The sequence below is a fragment of the Pteropus medius genome, unplaced genomic scaffold, assembly GCF_902729225.1.
Source record: "Pteropus medius unplaced genomic scaffold, Ma_sr-lr_union100, whole genome shotgun sequence".
Taxonomy (NCBI): domain Eukaryota; kingdom Metazoa; phylum Chordata; class Mammalia; order Chiroptera; family Pteropodidae; genus Pteropus; species Pteropus medius.
Window position 1 is genome coordinate 4,462,179 of NW_024355008.1, and position 18,257 is coordinate 4,480,435.

Here is an 18,257-nt window from a genome sequence, read left to right on the forward strand (position 1 = left end):
GAGGAAACCCCACATACAGGATAGGGTCAGATACTGAAAGGTAAAATGAGGTAGGTATAACATCCTGAGCCAAGGACGAGGCACCTGAGGCCTGAGAGGAGAATAGTTCAATAATTAGATATGTATTCTACCATAGAAATAGTCATACGAAAAATTATTTCTGATATTAACTTTTTATGGGTAAGGCCCCAATTTATTTAGGGGAGAGGTAAAAGTTTCTGTTGATCCTGTAGGGTCTTGATTGCCTAGAGTGCAAAATGATCTACATGCTGAAGTAAACTTGGGGAGGCCTGTTTTGAACCCCTTTAAGTGTAATGAAACAGACTTTGATCAATCTTCTTTTGAATGAAAAAATATTTTGCTTGGTTAGAAATTCAGAGCTAAGATGATACTCCATTTAGTCAGTTGTAGGACTGAGGATCTTAATCCATGAAATACTCTAAGTCATATGAAATACCCAGTTATATGTTATTGCAAATACAAAATTCTAGAAAGGTTTTGTAATATTAAACAGAAAAATATCATGACAGACTATTACTTAGAATCAGTGCATTTATTTCAGCCATACCTTTGAAACATTTTGATCATGTAGTATATGGTAGGAACATTATATTGATCATGTAGTATATGGTAGGAACATTCCCCAATTATCTCTTTAGAGAATTAAAAAATTTGGGTATTGATATTGGTTATTATGAGATAAATGAATTAAGTCTATTTTAGTTCTACAAATATTTGTTAATATAAAGCTTAATATGTTAACAATTTCAGGAAATGTTGCAGATACAAGACAGGTGAGAAACCAAACACCACTCAGAGAGTTGGAGAATTCAGGTTTATTATACCCCGGCAGTCTCAGAAGAGCTAGTGCTCTGAAGATTTGGGCCTCAAGCTCAGGGGTAACCTTACTTTTATAGGGATTAACAAGCAAAAGCAGTACATCTGTTCTTAACAAACAAAGGCAAAACATCGGTTATCTAAAAAAATTCCTCTTCATTCTCTTCTTTTGATGCCCTTTAAATTCTTATAGGGCATCAACCTCCTGATCTTTCTGGCCTAGGGTCTGGAATAAGGGTGGTCCAGATGTCACAACCATCTGTAGAGCTATGAAGGGCATGAGGAGACTCCATATCTGGACTACGAGCCCCATGACTCATTTAATTGTTGATGGATTGTGGCGGACCCCTTCTAAGATAGGATGACCTCAGTGTCTTTGCAGGCAGACCCAGAAAACCCTCTAACTAATTTTCTTGCCTAACTCCTTTCTAAGAGCCATGAACCACCTAATTAGTATAGACATTGAGGGATGGGAGGTCTCTTCTGCAGACCAATAGCCTAAGAAATATTAAAACAAAAATCTAATTTTGCATTAGCTTAAAACTCCTAAAATTTCCTCTCAGGATTTCTCTTCACAATCCTACCGCTTGCCTCATTCCTTCAGTTTGCCTCTTCTCACTCATTCAGAAATAACCAACTTTAAAACAAACACTTTTCCTTCAATTCCCTTCAAAATAAATCTCCATACTTTATACTTTCTGTTACCAAAAACATTGTCCTTTTCATCATAATTAGAATTCTTAACTGAACCACCATATGACATATGACACAAACAAATATAGATGAAAGGTCATGCACATACTCATATTTCCCTATCATCAGTATTTGTAACTTCTCTGAGGGTACATATCTAGTTTCCTCAGGGAACGATGAAATAGATGGAGTCCCAAGAGAATTCGTTTTCCCCTCAGAGTCTGAGGGTGAAGAGGGAGAAAATTCCTGATTACCGAGATCTCTGGAAAGGTGCTCCTATCATTGGGCCAGCTAATAAGTCTGGGTCTTGACAAAGGAACATAGAAACTGAACCTTTACTGGTACTGCAGTCCTGGCTTGCCTGGGCTTGCCATTATACTAAGCCACTCGATTAACTTGTTGGTCAATGTTTTCTGATATATTAGCTGATTCTTGATGCATTAAAAGCCTGGAGGGGTCTACACCCGAGTTATAATATTGCTCCTTAGTTAAAATATCCCATCCTAACAAGGGAGCTGGGAAGATTGGAACTATTAAAAACTACTGAAAGATCTGATCTTCAAATTGGCAGGTCAGTGGTGGAGTAAAATGGCTGACCTTGCCTTCCCCTTCTACTCCTATGATAACTGTAGTTCATGAGAGTTTTCCTGCAAATGCAGGGAGGACAGAATAGGTTGCCCCTGTATCTAAAAGAAACTGAATTTGCTTATCTATTATGTCCAGAGTTACCAGGGTTTTCTTGGTAGTGATGACCACTTTCCTGGACAGGGGCAGGAAGGATGGCCCCAGACCTCTTCACACAGTTCCCAGTCCTAGGCTACTAGAGTGTTGGCTGGCCGCCCTCCTCTCTGGGAGTGTGGACAGTCAACTCTCCAATGCCAGGCATTAGTACTGTGGCAAGAACTCAGGGGCTTTTAGATACAGTCCTTTGCCCAATGTCCTACTTTCTTGCATTTGAAGCAAGAACTCAATGTCTCCGTATTCCCCAGTCTCTTAAGGGATGCTTGTCAGGTACCAAGGGCCTGGCCAACTGCGACAGCCATAATCCTGGCTTGTCGTTTTTCTTTATTCTGTTCTCTTTTTCTCTCTTCAAGATCTCGAGTGTTATAGACCATGAAGACCGTACATAGTATTTGGTTAGTCTGGCACCATTTGCAGCTTTTGAAGCTTGTGTCTGATAAAATGCTTGCCTAATAAAGTTAACCCTGCAGGGGATGTGGGGTCTACATTAGTATACCTCCTAAAGGATTCTTCCAGTAGGCTAAAAAGCTGGCCAGGTTGTTATATTTTTCTTGAGTTCACGGCTTTTGTATTCCTTTTTTTTTTTTCTTTCTCCCTATGAGGGTCTCTATAAATTTGGTGCATCTAGCCATTCCCTCTTTGGTATTATAATTTCAATAAGGATCAACTAATGGTACTACCTCTGTTCCAGGGGCATGGCTCTGGGGGTTTCTAGCAAAGGCCTCATCTGCCTCCTGATGGGCCGTTGTTAGAATGCGGTCCTTTTCAATGATTGTTGTACTACGGAGCTGCAGATGAGCCCAATTGGACTCTGTAGCCTTTAGGGGAACTTAAGGGTGCCCAGCCATAGAGCCACAAATTCGTACCTGACCGAGTCAAATTGGCCAGGCATCCATTCACTCACTCATTCACACACTAGTTTAAAACATTGCCTTCCTTCTTTTGGACCTATGTCTTCCTCCCTGACCTATGTCTTCCATCCTGACCTATGTCTTCCTCTCCTTAGAAGACCCTGACCTATGTCATCCGTCCTGACCTATGTCTTCACCCACTTGGAAGACTCTGACCTATGTCTTCCCCCGCTTGGAAGACCCTGATGTCTTCTCCCCTTTCGAAGTCCATCTGATGTCTGCCCCACCTTGGAAGACCCTGGCCTATGACTGAGGTCAGGATTTTCCCAGTGGAGGGAGACATCAGGGTCTTCCCAAGATGTGGAAGACATCAGGGTCACTCCAGTAGGGGAGACCTGTGTCTTCTAACTGAAGACTAGGAGGTGATCAAGCTCTTCTTCCGTCCAGAGACGGGACCACACTAGGGGGCTGAGCCCCGGGGCCTTACCATATCCTGTGGCCATTACTGGTAAGTTGGTCTGTCCCTCCTATGAGTCCAGTCAGGGGCCCGGACATCCTGGGAGTCAGGGTGCTGGTCCAAAAGAGAACCCGGAATACCATCAGGTGGTGTACCTCCTCGTTCATCTTGGAGCTCCGCCCCCTGGCCTGGCTGAGCCACCAGTCCAGTGGCTCAAAGAGCCAGCATGGTTGGAATCTTGTTGGGCCCTTCAGAAATGTTGCAGAAACAAGACCGATGAGAAACCAAGCACCACTCAGAGAGTTGGAGAACTCAGATTTATTATGCCAGCTGTTACAGAAGAGCTAGTGCTCTGAAGATCTGGGCCCTGAGCTCAGGGGTAACCTTACTTTTATAGGGCTTAACAAGCAAAGGCAATACATCTGTTCTTAACAAGCAAAGGCAATACATCTGTTATCTAGAAAATTCCTCTTCAGAGAAACTTCCTGAAATTATAAGTCTCTAGTTACTTCAATATCTCACTTTTGCTCCTCTACCCTTCTAATACTTTTGTAAACAGCTCACAATTTTTAATATCTTCTGTATAAATTAACTAGCATGACTTCTGTTTTCCTAACTGTATCCTAAGAGAGGCATCATCAAACAACATTGATGTTAATAAACTAGCTGTATAGAGTATTGTAACAACATACTAATAGCATCAATATTATTACTAATATTAATAAAGAGCTACAATTTATTTGGACTCCATTTTGTGCTAGGCATTTTGTATAATAGCGTCCTTTAAAATAGCTTACACACAGAAGAAGCAATTGAGTCAAGTAAGAGTAAAGCTATGCCAGTTTTGAATACGATCTTTCAAAATTGTTTAAAAGCATTTTCAATATGTATCTGATAAATAAATACTTAAAGCAAAAACTCAGAATCAACTATTTTGAAGTTAATCTATCTTACATGACAGCTCATTTAGCGGTCCAATAGCCATCCAACTGTCAATATTGTTAATTTTTTTTATTTTTAATGATGGAACTAGAATATGCTTCCAATGAAATGCCCTAGTGCTGTAACATTCAGGCTGTGAAATGCTGCCTTGTCAAGCGTTTCAGGTGCCAAGTCCAATTCAATATTCTTTAACGTGTGAAAATAATTTTGGCATAACATTTTATGTTTTCTGAAAAGTCCTCACACTCAAAATGAATAGTTTGGTGCTGCCAATTGACGCCTTATGAAGCTGGCCACTTTTAATTGTTTCCCACACACCTTAGAATGACAATAATACCAAAGTCTAGTTTAATAATTGATTACTTATTTGAAAGAGCTTTATACTTTTCTTTGGCTACCTTTTTTTTAAAAGCTTCCTCTAAAAGAAAAAAGTACCCTAATTTAATTTTTAAGAAAAAGTTTCATTCCTCAAGTTCTTTAGAAAAAAATTTAAAATCTCCCTTAAACGTTTAGTTATCTAAATCTTATTAATGGCAGTGATTATTATTTATTTATTTTTCCATTAATTTTTAAGTTATAACTTTAGTACATACTGAATTTCTTCTAACAACAAATTATACTTTATATTTATTATACCATATATTTTGTGTTATAGTTTACCATTTTATACCATTTATGTTTTAGAAATTGGTCAAAACCTAATAATTCTGAATACATATAGTATAAACTATATGTTCCTTCCATATACACAAGCTCCTTAAGGAAAAATATTATGAATATAACAATATTTGTATATATAAGCTCTGGTACTAATAAAACATTCAACTAACTTATTTCTATTATCTCTGTTTTAAGGTTTACAACTTCTAAGTTAATAATGAATTGCTAAAGCATGCCTACTTAAAATTGAGAATTATGACACTTTCATCATGGATTCCATCTGGTTTAGGTGCCCTCTGCCTTGTTTGCTAGTGATTAAAGTGGATAACATTTATTTAACAAACATAGTTTCAGTGCTAATCCTCAAGTGAAAACAAAGCATTCGATATGACAAACAATATCCTTACTCTTTAAAACTTTCATTCAAGAAACATAAGGAAAATAAATAAAATGATAATTCCTCATAATAATAATGTTCTAAAGAGAGTAAATTACAAAAAAAAATAATCTGAGGAAGAATGATTATAAATAAGTCCAGAAAGAAATCATCTTAGCAAACATGATGTTCAAACCAGGAACTAAATTTTGTAAACAATATATTCTGATAGAAGAAAAAACATTTCAGTCCATGACTAGCTTGAAGTCCTAAAAGTGAGAATAAACTTGACTTCCTTAAAAAAAATTGCTTTTCTTTCTTTTCCTTCTCTCTCCTCTCTTCTCCTCTTCTTTTTGTTTAGTAAGTAGTTTAGATTTTACAGCAAGAATAACAAGAAGTATTTTGGGGAGGGGTTGAATAAGGGAGTAATTTTATTTTATTTGAACTTATAATAAAGAATCTGGGTTCTCTCAATCTTATAATGAAATAGAAGGGGAAAAATATAAAGCATCCCTTAGTCCTAAGTGAGAGATAATGGTTATTTAGGATGGTATTAATGGATGTAAATAGAAACAGGCTTATCTGCGTGTTCTGTTGGCAAAATTAAAAATATTTACTGATAAATTAAAACAGAGACAAGGGATAAAATAAGTTAAGTGAGCCAATGAAAATTCTGGGTAAAGCTAATGGAAAGTCTCTTCAACAATGTTTCTGTCAAGCTTTACCACTTATAATCACCCAAATATTATATAATTTAATCTTATCAATAATAATAAGAAATAATTATTCTTACTCTACTCTGAAGATGAGTTCACTGTACGTCACTAAGATTAAATCAATGTCTGAAGATTGGAGAGCCTTCTTTAAAGCAAAATTAGTAATATAAAATAAAACTTCAGAATCTATGTTTAAAGTGTATGATAAAAAATACCACAGAAATATAAGTTGGATCTAGTGATTTTTTCCAATTGGAGGCCACTGAAATGGGAGCTGTGAACATGTGATCAATTATTTTTAACGTATAAATTGCTCAAAACCGTGTGCCTCTGAAATGAAGTGTTTGTACCTTAAGGTGAAAGTTAGAAAAAATCTCCTTCAAAGAAATATTTTTACCAAATTATTTAATATAGATTTCTCATATGTAAAACTCTAAATTTCATGAAAAAATGACCAGAAAAATGTATTCTTCATTACTATATCATTCAATTATGAAACAAAAATTAATTTAAGTCAGAAGTGCATCAGGAATTAATTTAGCAAGCAAACCTTGGAGTATCAATATTATTATTATTATATTATTACTATGTTTGTTATTACTTAAGTACCTACTAACTGCTACTTTCCATAGTCATTTCACTTAATTATCAAAAATATACTATAAATACAATATCAAATAGAATGATGATAATGGGTTTCCATGTCTCATTCCTAATCTTAGTGGAAATGCTTTTCAAAATTTCCTTGTACAGAGTAATTGTTTTTGTAAGATTTTGTAGATGCTCTTCTACATTCTAACATTCCCTAAATAAGTCAATTTTTGTGATGTAGTGTGCATTTTGTTTTTCAGTAAATTTAATTTTGTAATGTATTATTTGAGTTTTGTATCTATGTTCATGATAGTAAAATACTTATATATTTTTTTTAATAATGCCCTCTTCAGACTTTAGTAGCAAGGATATGTTGGTCTCATAAAAGGAATTGAAAATCTTTTCCCTTTTTCCTCATCTGTGGAAGAGTTTGTTATAGAATGAAAATTATTTGTTGCTTCTGATTGAAAACATCCCTCAGTATAGAAAACCTTAGCCTTCATTTATTACTGTGGGTATGTTTTTAAGTGCAGATTCTATTTCTTTAATATGTATAAGGGCTAATTAGAATATCCCTTTATTCATGTGTCATTTTTACTAAATTGTATTTTGATTCCTTTAGGAATTTTTTCCTGTTTATTTTTCAAATAATTATTGATATTAGCTATTCATCATACTTTTCATGTTTTTCAATGTCTATAGTATCTATAGTCATATTTTTTATTTCTTACTGATATTGTCTATTTTGTTTCCAAGATCTCTTTACTCTCTCCATTCTCAGAAAGTTATCACTTTTTACATATCTATTCAAAGAAATAATTGTTCCTCCTTTTGTAATTTAGATATATCATATTATTATTTAGTACAAAATGTTTTCTAATTACCTTTGTGATTTACTTCTCTGACTCATGGATTATTTAGTTAAAAAGGTTTACATTTCTAAACATACAGTTGTTTTCAAGTTATATTCTGTTATGATTTTCTAGCTTACTTCCATTTTTCTGTAATCACAGTGATTCTGAATAATTTAAATCTTTATGTCAACATCTGATTGGTGGCATAACATACTGTGAAATTTTATTAACATTGCACATGTACTTGAAAAGATGTGCTTTCTGCAATTTCTGAAAGCTGTCTTCTGTAGATAAAAATTACACCAAGTTTGGTAATCATGGAGTTCAAATCTTCTATATTCTTACTCATTTTTGCTCTGTTTGTCCTAGCAAGTATTGAGAAAGATATTTTAAAAACTCCCACTATAATTATGAGTTTTTATGTTTATCTTTTTTGTTTTATCAAATTTTACTTTACCTGTTTTGACATTATGATATTATATGGCTACAAATTAAAATTTACTATATATTCTGGGTTAATTAAGCATTTAATCATCATGAAAATTTCCTCTATCTTTTCCCTTAGATTCAACTGTTTCTGATTAACAGCTCCATCAATTTCTTTTGGTTGATGTTGCTTAATAGTTGAATATCTATGCTTTTAAATAATTTTATGTTTCTTTTATTAGCAGTATATAACTTATTTTCTTTTATATCTGATAACTATTGGCTCTTAAACATAAATTTCACTTTTATTTAATGAGTTTTCTGATATTTGAGGGTTTAAATAAATAATTTTACTATTTCCTTTCTAATTATTCTGCTGATTATGTTTCTCTTATCACTTATTTAACTTTTATATATTAATTTTTATTTATTTGTTTTTTAGGCAATGCAACCCTTGGTTGACCTCACAGATTGCAAGAACCTTGTCAGCTTACAATCCCTTACTTTTTAATTTTTTATGCCTACAACACCTGGTCTTCCTAGGTGGTCTCCCATCCAAATACTAACCAGGACCGATCCTGGTTAGCTTCCAAGATCAGAGGAATCAGGCTTGTTCAAGATAGCATGGCTGTAGACTATATATTGATTTTTAAAAGTCATTTCATTTTCTTTCTATTATCTGTGTAGTTACTCATTCTTATTATATTAACAGTTTCCAGATTTTATTATATATTTCCATCTTTTCAGTATTTAATAAAAATTTCTACATTTCAATCTGGAAATGACCAGGGCTTTGGATCACATTAACTCCATTTATCTTTCTCTGAATTTAGATCCTCTTGCTCTCGTGAACTTAAATGTTTAAAACTCTATTAGATGTCACCATATAGGTTTTTTTTTTACCATATAGTTTTAAGCAGCTAATGTTCATTCTGATACATCAAAATACTTCTCCTTCATATATCCTTTATTCTTTCCTGATTCTTTTCTTTCCAGATCTTCTATCTGGTTTCATTTATATTTTGTTTGGCGATAACTCTATAATACTTCTTTTATCACCAGGAATGTTAGTGATATATTTTCTTACCTTTTTTTAAATAAACTGTTTTTCATCTTTATTTTGAGGATAATTTTGCTAAAATTCTAAGGTGGAAGTCCTCCCCCTCACAAAATTTTTAAATATCATATTTAATCATGTTTTTGTTTCTAATGTTTTATCTGAGAAGTTATGTCAGTATTTTCATTGATTATTTGAAGACACTCACTTGTATCTCATAACTTTTTACTTTTCTATGTCTTCATTTCTTTTATATGTTCATTCATGAGAAATATTGATGTCATTGTTTTTGCTGGGGCTATTATATTAGCCTACCCAATAATATTTTATGTCTTTGGGCAGTGATTCTAAAGTTTGCATAGGAGAAGGTCAATCGAATAGGGTCAAATGGAGGATTTAGTTTAAATCCTCCATATATGTACTTATCTTTCAATTACGATACAATTGCTTACACTAACTCAGTTTAAAAATATTTTAAGTTTAAACTTAAATTTACCTGTAACTTAAACACACACACACACACACACACACACACACACAGACACTTTTAGTGACTCTATGAAATCCAGGGTTAGAATTAAATAGATATCACTAAAATAATTCTTATATGTTTCATGCTTTAAATTAAACTTGAGTGCTACTACTTCTTGATGATAAGGCCTGCGCTTTCATGGTAGCAAAAAGGAAAAGAAAATATATGAAATATTTAAAAGTCAACAGCCTTCTACAGGAGGTTATTGTAGAGTAGGGGATGCAAGAAAGCCTGATAACTGAATTCCAGAAAAGAACATGTCTTCCATAGGTGAGCAGAGAGCCACAGCTGCTGAGGAAAACACACACACAAAAATGACAACACTTTTTCTGGGTGCAGATAGGTAGAGGAGTAGACAGAAATTTTAATGACAATTTGAAATAACGAGATAAATTAGAATTCAAAGTCTTCAAATGTAAAGTTTTATCACACAACCTAAAATGTCTCCTCTCTCCTGGATTTTGCTGAGAAAGGAGCAGTAAAGCAGTAGCTGGGAATCAGAAAATTTATGAATTCTCTATGATTTTCAAAGAGATTACTTTCATAGGTTCTGACACAAAACTGAAATAGCGCTCCAATAACTTTCCAGATTAAATGTTTACAAGATTAAAGAGATCAACCTTTTAGCAACTGTGATATGAGCAGGTAAGGTTTTCACTAACAAGGGATAAAAAACAATCTAATTAAAACCGCATCTAAATTGGTATAATATGAATGTTTAGCTCCTTATCCTAGCTGCTAGATATAGGAGAGAGCTTGTAAACCAGGGATGTAAATTGAAAAGTATCATATTCCCATTTTCCCTACATTGTTATTTAATATCAATTGTCAAGAAAATAAGAGAAAAAAATGAAAAGAAATATATATACACACACACACACACACACACACACACACATACATACACACACACAAAACAGGGAACTTGATACACAATTAAGAGAAAAAATATTCAATAGAAACAGATCCATAGATGACTCAGACATCAGCATTACCATTTAAGAAATGATGATAATATATATATTATAGCCTCAAGGAGAAAATCAAGCTGGTTCTTTACAAAGTGGAGGCAATCAGGTACATTTTGATTCTCCTTCCCTAAACAGTAAACATTCTGTTTTTTCAATTATGGCTTTACAGAAAAGGACAGAGTGAAGGCCACTTGAAACCTTAAAGTTTTGCCAAGTTAAATGATAAGTCTAAGTGTATCCGCTTTGACATCTTATTACAAAGAAACTAAAAGATGAATTTAAATCTGTTAATGAAAATATTTTAGATTTTGTTTATGAACATGTTTTTAATAATTATTAAATACATTTCCAGTAAAAGAATCTATGCTTCTACTAATTACAAAATGTATTCGTAAATTTACCAATCTAATAAACGCTAACTGCTTACTTAGTTTTCAATAGAAATGGAGGGTTTTTTCAAGAGTTAAAATTCCAATATATATAATTAAAACTAGTAGGAATCATAAGGAAAACAACTTCGAATACAATGAAACAATAAGTTTTCAGTAAAAGAAGGTATAATGTATAAAAAATGTGGGGGAAGGAAAGTAATTTTGTCCTAAAGTAAGCCTGACTTTTTTTCCAGAATGAAAGAGAATAAAAAATTAAAAAAATAAAAAATAAATAAAATGAGAAAAAGTCTAAACACAAAAAGAAAATTGTAAAAGGTTTTGTGGAAAATGTATCTTAAGAAAGGAAATTTTGTGTGGTCAAGGTAAATAAGTTTGAATTTAAATATCAAAAACAAATTGATGAAAAATTAGACTTCTAATTGACCTGGAAATGGCTTTGGGGTGTCCCAAAGAGCCCATGGAATGCCTAAAAATATTTGTTTTTCTCCTTATAAAAGAGGAATAGTAAACTAATTAGATTTATTTGGTATGTTAAAACTACATGGGAAACATTCTCAAATGAAAATAACATTGAGCCTTCTTTATGTTGTATTTGTATGTGTTTTAAGTATTCCAGAAAATTATGTTAAATTCTTAGAAATTTGAGATATCCTGGCATAAGACATCTGTCATTAAAATTGAGGCATACCCTAAAAGGACTGAATCTGAGTATCATATTGTAGCACATATAGACAAAGTCCATGCTATTTCTGCAAAAATGGCCCCTCATTCTCAGACTTGTGTCATCATGATGCCCTTGTAACATGCCAACAGTCTGCTTCTAAATTAGAGAAACTAAGATAGGTAAAAATGGCAGTAAATTAAACAAATAGTTGGGGTATGGGAAAGCCAAGATGGCCACTTGGTTCTTCCAGACTCCCAGGCAAGCTCCATTTTTTCAGTGTTTGCATTCCTTCATGCATCATAGTGCATTTAAACTGGACTTCATTCAACTGCCACTTAGTATCGGTTATCAATATGTTCTTGTTGTATGTATATTTTCTGGATGGTTTGAAGCCTTTCCTTGCTTCAAGTGTCATGTCTTCAAAGTGACAAAAATGATAGAAAATATGTTTCCTACTTGGGGTATTCTTTCCAAGTGCTCCTTTGCAGCTATTTACTTAGCCCCACCATATTCCATGGGATGATGATGGTATTTGTCACTGTTTTCCTTCCCGACATCTGAAATGAGTTCATTATATTGATGACATAATATCACTGTGATAATTTGCCTCCATTACAGAAAACCTAGCAGGCTCTACTGGATCATTTATAGCAGAGAGAATCAGTAGTGAAGTTACAGGAAATTAAAGGTCCATTCATTACTGTAAATAAAGTTTTCGGGAAGTCGTATGGTTGAGTAAGATTTGTGTTCTCCCCAAGACTGTCACAGAAAAATTAAAAAAAAAGTTATTAACCTATACCATACCAAGAAATATGAAAGAAGCACAGGCTTTTGAGAGAATTCTGGGGTAATGGTGAACTTTTATATACCATTTAGCACATTATATTGTCTAGTTAACTAGTTAAGAAGGTGTACATATGGGACTGGGGATCCAAACGATAGACTGCATTTGAGAAAGCAAAATACTGGTCGAACAGATTAAAATCTTGAAATCTGTCAAGGGGGGTTGCCATTTGCATCAAATGTTTCAGTAATCCTGGAAGGCACAGGCTGGGCATTCTGACAAAAGATTAGCAAAAGGAGAGAACACCTCTTGACTTTTGTTCCCTATAGCAAGAGAAAGAGATTAGATACACCTCAACACACTAGCCAGTTACAGTAAGAATTTCCCTTCTCATCAAGGGGATGCATCGACAACAAACTCCTCCCACCAGTCTCAGCCATGGCTCAGAGTTTTATGTTGGTAAATGGCATGCCTGTTTACAACAGAGGGGTACTACCCTCCAAATGTTCCTGCTCCTATCCTTGTGTCAGTCACAGCAACCTGTAAAAATAAAAATAGGAGAAATTCTGGCTGCAGCCTGATGACTTGAGCCACCTAAAGCCACAATGTCTCTAACCAAGGCAATCTACCTAACTGGATGGCAGTTGCCATTCTACAATCCACTGATAGTACCTAGATGAAAACAGGAACAAATCACTGTAGCTATGGGCTGAGTTAATTACAGACACAGAAGTCTGGTTGGTAATTATAGATAAACCTTAGACTCAGGTACTCAGAAAGCAGAAGCTTTTGCAGAAAATATGTGCTTTAGTAACTGACCCATTAGTGGACACTGCAGATTGGTTATATTTAAAAATGGGCACCATAGTGCCCAGGAAGGTTGGCACATAGACAAGGAAGATGTGCTAGGCAATGGATCTGGAGTCAACAAAGGCTTTGGTTCAAGTTTATCTACTCACCAAAGCGCTGGACCAATAAAAAACTAGAAAAGCTAAATACTATGTCTGGGTACCCCCATCGAATAGATAATGACTGGGGGTCACATTTTAAAGGACATGATACACAAGAATGGAAAGAACACAATACTGAATGGAGGTTCCACCTCCCCTATAACCCACAAACAGCTGGGCTGTTGGACCCCAGGAATGGTATCCTTAAGCTACAGATAGAATTGCTAACTGGAAAACCTACCTTGGCTGGGTGGACAAAGGCAATTTCCTAAGTGTTAATTTATTTCAGTGGCCAACCTGTGGCGCCTAATGCCCCATATGCCAGATTAGGAACTCAGACTGAGGCATCTAATATAGTAAAGATGTGGAAAACGACGAACACAGCAATAATCCTGATGCTTGCCATGGACCAATGAATTATAATAATGAGAGTACCAAGCTCTATTGTCCTTGGAATGGGGACCATTTACTGGAATCTTCAATGAGCCGTTCTGCTGAGATGGGTCAGTAACTTCACACATCTGGAAGGAAGAAACTGTTCAGTCTCTGGTAGGACCCTGTCATCTTAATGCAGTTAGGATTCATGGAGACATGTTATATGTGGACCAGTAAACAAGACACTGAAAGAAGGGAGAAGATGAGTGTCTTGGTCTGGAATATTCTTTTCCCTATTCACCTCCTCACTCCAGAAAGCACCACCACCCCTGGACAACATGTGTGGTTTACACATGCCGGCCATATTCCCAAGGCCATGGCTGTATTAACCTCTAAAGAACAGGCTATGAGTGGCATACTCAAAGGAGAAGATCTCTCCATTCAAGTCCCCACTAAACATTTGTCTTTCTGAACTTAGACTTCTGCTGCTCCTGTTGTATCCTGTTACAGGAGGAACTCATGCCATCATCCAAAGTGAACGTTGTGTTTTTATGACAAATGAATCTGCCAAATATTTCTTCTTTGTTAAAACATCAAGTAAACACCCTAAGTGATCTAACCCCAAGCCTAAGCAACCTATTAGCACACTGATTCAAATCCTGGGGCAAGGGGAGGGGGTGATAAAAAAAAATGTTATAAATACTTGAATTGCTTATATTAATTCATCTTTTTGTCTTACATGTGTCTGTATTATTGTTGCGAACCATGTCTCCAAATCAGTCAACTGTTGAACATATGAGCTACCTCCCTGCTACTGAAGCCTCTTGCTGACCTCTCAGGGCACCTTGTGGAATAATGGGGCACATGAGATTGCAAGAGCTGATCATGAAGGGTAAAGTGTAGAGAGAAGACTATTCTCTGATGTGACCACTACCAGACCCTTGTGCTAGATCCAGTTAGATCTGGGGGCAGAACATAAATTACTTCACAAAGCCCACTCAGAGACTGTCTGACCCTCTCCCTTATGCTCCACAGTGTGCTGATTTGTGTTGGTTTCTGAAACAGGCCTTTGCTCCACTGGAAGTAACCATTATAGGCAATTTCTCCTACCTGGGGGCGGGGGGTCGCTCCCCAGTACTGCTATCCATCCTGTCCTGTCCTATACAATCCCTTAAGACCTGCAGAGGATATCCAAGGTGTCTCCATCCTGGCCACACCTCTATGTAAGTTCCCTTAAGAAACTCTTAATGTAATTATAGAGTTGTCAGCCTCTTTCTTGGTGTCTCAGTTCTGGGAAATTTTCCCCACAGCAGCAAAAATCTACCACATTATTTTTGCTCATTTGAGAAGTTGAGAAGTAATGTGAATAAATTTATAAGTCACTTTCTGGACAACTGCAGTGAAATCTTAGAATATAACCTTACTTTTCAACATATATAGGACGTCCTTTTGAGAACTGGGTGATAGACTAACATGCACAACTCTAAAATGGCTTCAAGCTGATCTTCTTTTGATAGTTAGCAAGTAAGAAAAAATGAAAAAACTCTGCGTCTAATTAATCAAATGTTTGGCTCTTTTCCAATTTCCTAGTACATAATCTAGAATGGGGAAAATAGACTATCAGTGTATTTGTTCCCTTTACACCATTGGGGCATCCAGGGAAATGCCAAAGCAGGATCCTCAATATGCAGGGCCCATAACAAAGGCCTCGTTTGCCTGGGTATTGTTTCTCTAAAAGTTAGAAGCATTGGTAGAGATCAAGCTAGAAACGTGAGAGAGATTATACTTATGTAACACAGACTAAAATCAGATGCAGACGTACATTAAGCTTGTGAGCTGCAGCTGAGATGAGTCATAGCTTGTAAATCGTTCTTATTTGGCCATTAGTAATTTGAAGATATAAAATTATGTGGTTTTAAGGTCAACCTAATAGTACACTGCTGTTAAGAAGAAATTTTCATGATTTCCCATCAACCTACACATTGAGTCATGTTTCTGATATCAGGTTAATTCACCAACATTTGAATCGTTTCCCTCTAAAAAAAAGTATAACCTAGAGTGACATATTCATTTTAACAGATTATGAGAAACTAAATTTCATCTAATCAATCTTGAAAAGACTTGGCTCTAACTTACCCTGCCCAGTATTTTGTATATATTAATATCTATTAGAGAAGTCAAATTAAAAAAATATTTTAGATTGAAGAGAAATACATCTTTCCCTGATGTTTGAGTGCTTTTCAAAGAATCTATTATCTAAGATTCTTAATAATTATTAATAAAGACAGACCAATTCCATTTCTAAAGGATATACTCAAGTAAAATCAATTATTTGAGTCCATGTAACATATACAGATATGGCATAAAAACTATAAGGGAAAGATAATCCAAATATTTCAATGATTATCATTTAATCATTATGTATTAGTTGTATTATAGAGTATCCTCTAATATGTACTGAATTAGAAACAACAGTAATAATGTAATTATAGTAATATGTCTCTTAATATAAAACTTCTCAGGCACCAGTAAGGTAAAAATGGCTAGAAAAAATGTGATGCATTTTTTTTTTAAATTTCTAAAATAACAAAGGTATAAAAATATTCGACAATTTATCCCAGTCAACAAAACAAGCCTATAATGTGAATTTAATCTAAAGTGAGTTATACTGATTTCCATAATTATCCAATAAAAACAATCAGCAATTCTGGGTTCATTAACTATGCATAGCATCCCTATTATTTGCATTTCTATGTTCAAATCACACTGTGACTGAGTAACCCAGAAGAAATAAGCAAAACATATTTTCAATAGATTGTTCAGATAAAATCTGTCTATCAACCTTACTCACCTTTTCCAGTTTAGTGTGCCTTTCTCGTCTCTGGCTTCCACCTTTACATTTGCACTAGATTTTAGATTAATAATTCATTAAAAAGGAAACAGTATTTTCTACATCCTCACTGTCACACATTAATTATAAGACTTTTTAAGACTGTCTACATAGACATATCATAATTATCTATCATCCATAGTTTATTTTAGGGTTTATTCTTGATGTTGCAAATTCTATGGGGTTAGATAAATATACAATGACATATACCTATGATTGTAATATCATATATAGTACTTTCATTGTCCTAAAAACCCTCTGTGCTCTTCCTATTCATCATTCTCCACCCCTAACCTTGACAACCAGTGATGTTTTTATTGTCTCTATAGTTCTGCCTTTTCCAGTATGTCCTATATTTCTGCCTTTTCCAGCATCCTTCTCAGATTGGCTTCTTTCACTGAGCAATATACGTTTAAGGTTCTTCCACGTTTTTTTACAGCTTGATGGCTCATTTCTTTTAAGCACTGAATAATATTCCATTTTCTGGGATTGTTTATCCATTCACCTACTGAAGGACAATTTGGTTGTTTTTAAGTTTTGGCAATTTATAAATAAAGCTGCTATAAACATCCATCTTCGGGGTTTTGTGAGGACATAAGTTTTCAGCTTCTCTGGGTAAATACCAAGGATCCTGATTGCTGGATCTTACAGCAAGAGAGTGGTTAATATTGTAAGGAACCACTAAACTGTTCTCCAAAGCATCATCTTACATGCCTCATTCTTGCCAACATTTAGTGTTGTCATTATTGCAGATTTTGGCCATTCTTCCAGATGTGTAGTGGTATCTTGTTTTTGTTTTAATTTGCATTTCCCTGATAATATATGGCAGGTAGCATTTTTGCATATGCTTATATCTGCTTTGGTGAGGTGACTGTTAAGGTCTTTGGCCCATTTTTTAATCGAATTATTTTCTTATTATTGAGTTTTAAGTGTCCTTTGCATATTTTGGATAACAGTCCTTTATCAAATGGATCTTTTGCAAAATTTTCTAGTCTGTGGCTTGTTTTCTAATATTATTGATATTGTCTTTTACAGAGTAGAGGTTTTGAATTTTAATGAGTTTATTTTATCATTTCTTTTATGAGTCATGCTTTTTATGTTGTATCTGAAAAGGTATCAGTATATCTGAGGTTATTTACATTTTCTCCTATTTTCTTCTAAGATTTATGTAGTTTTGTTTTTTACTTTTAGTTCTATAATCCATTTTGAGTTAGTTTTTGTGAAAGGTATAAGGTCTGTGTCTAGATTTATTTATTTGATTGATTGATTGATTGATCGATTGATTGATTTTGGCATATGAATGTCTAGTTGTTCCAGCAACATCTGTTGAAGAAACTAGATTTGCACCATTGTATTGTCTTTGCTCCTTCATCCAAGATCAGTTGACTATTTACAGGAGTCCATTTCTGGGCTCTCTATTCTGTTCCATTGATCTATTTGTCTATTCTTTCACCAATTCTATACTATTTTGATTATTATAGCTTCATAGTAAGTCTTG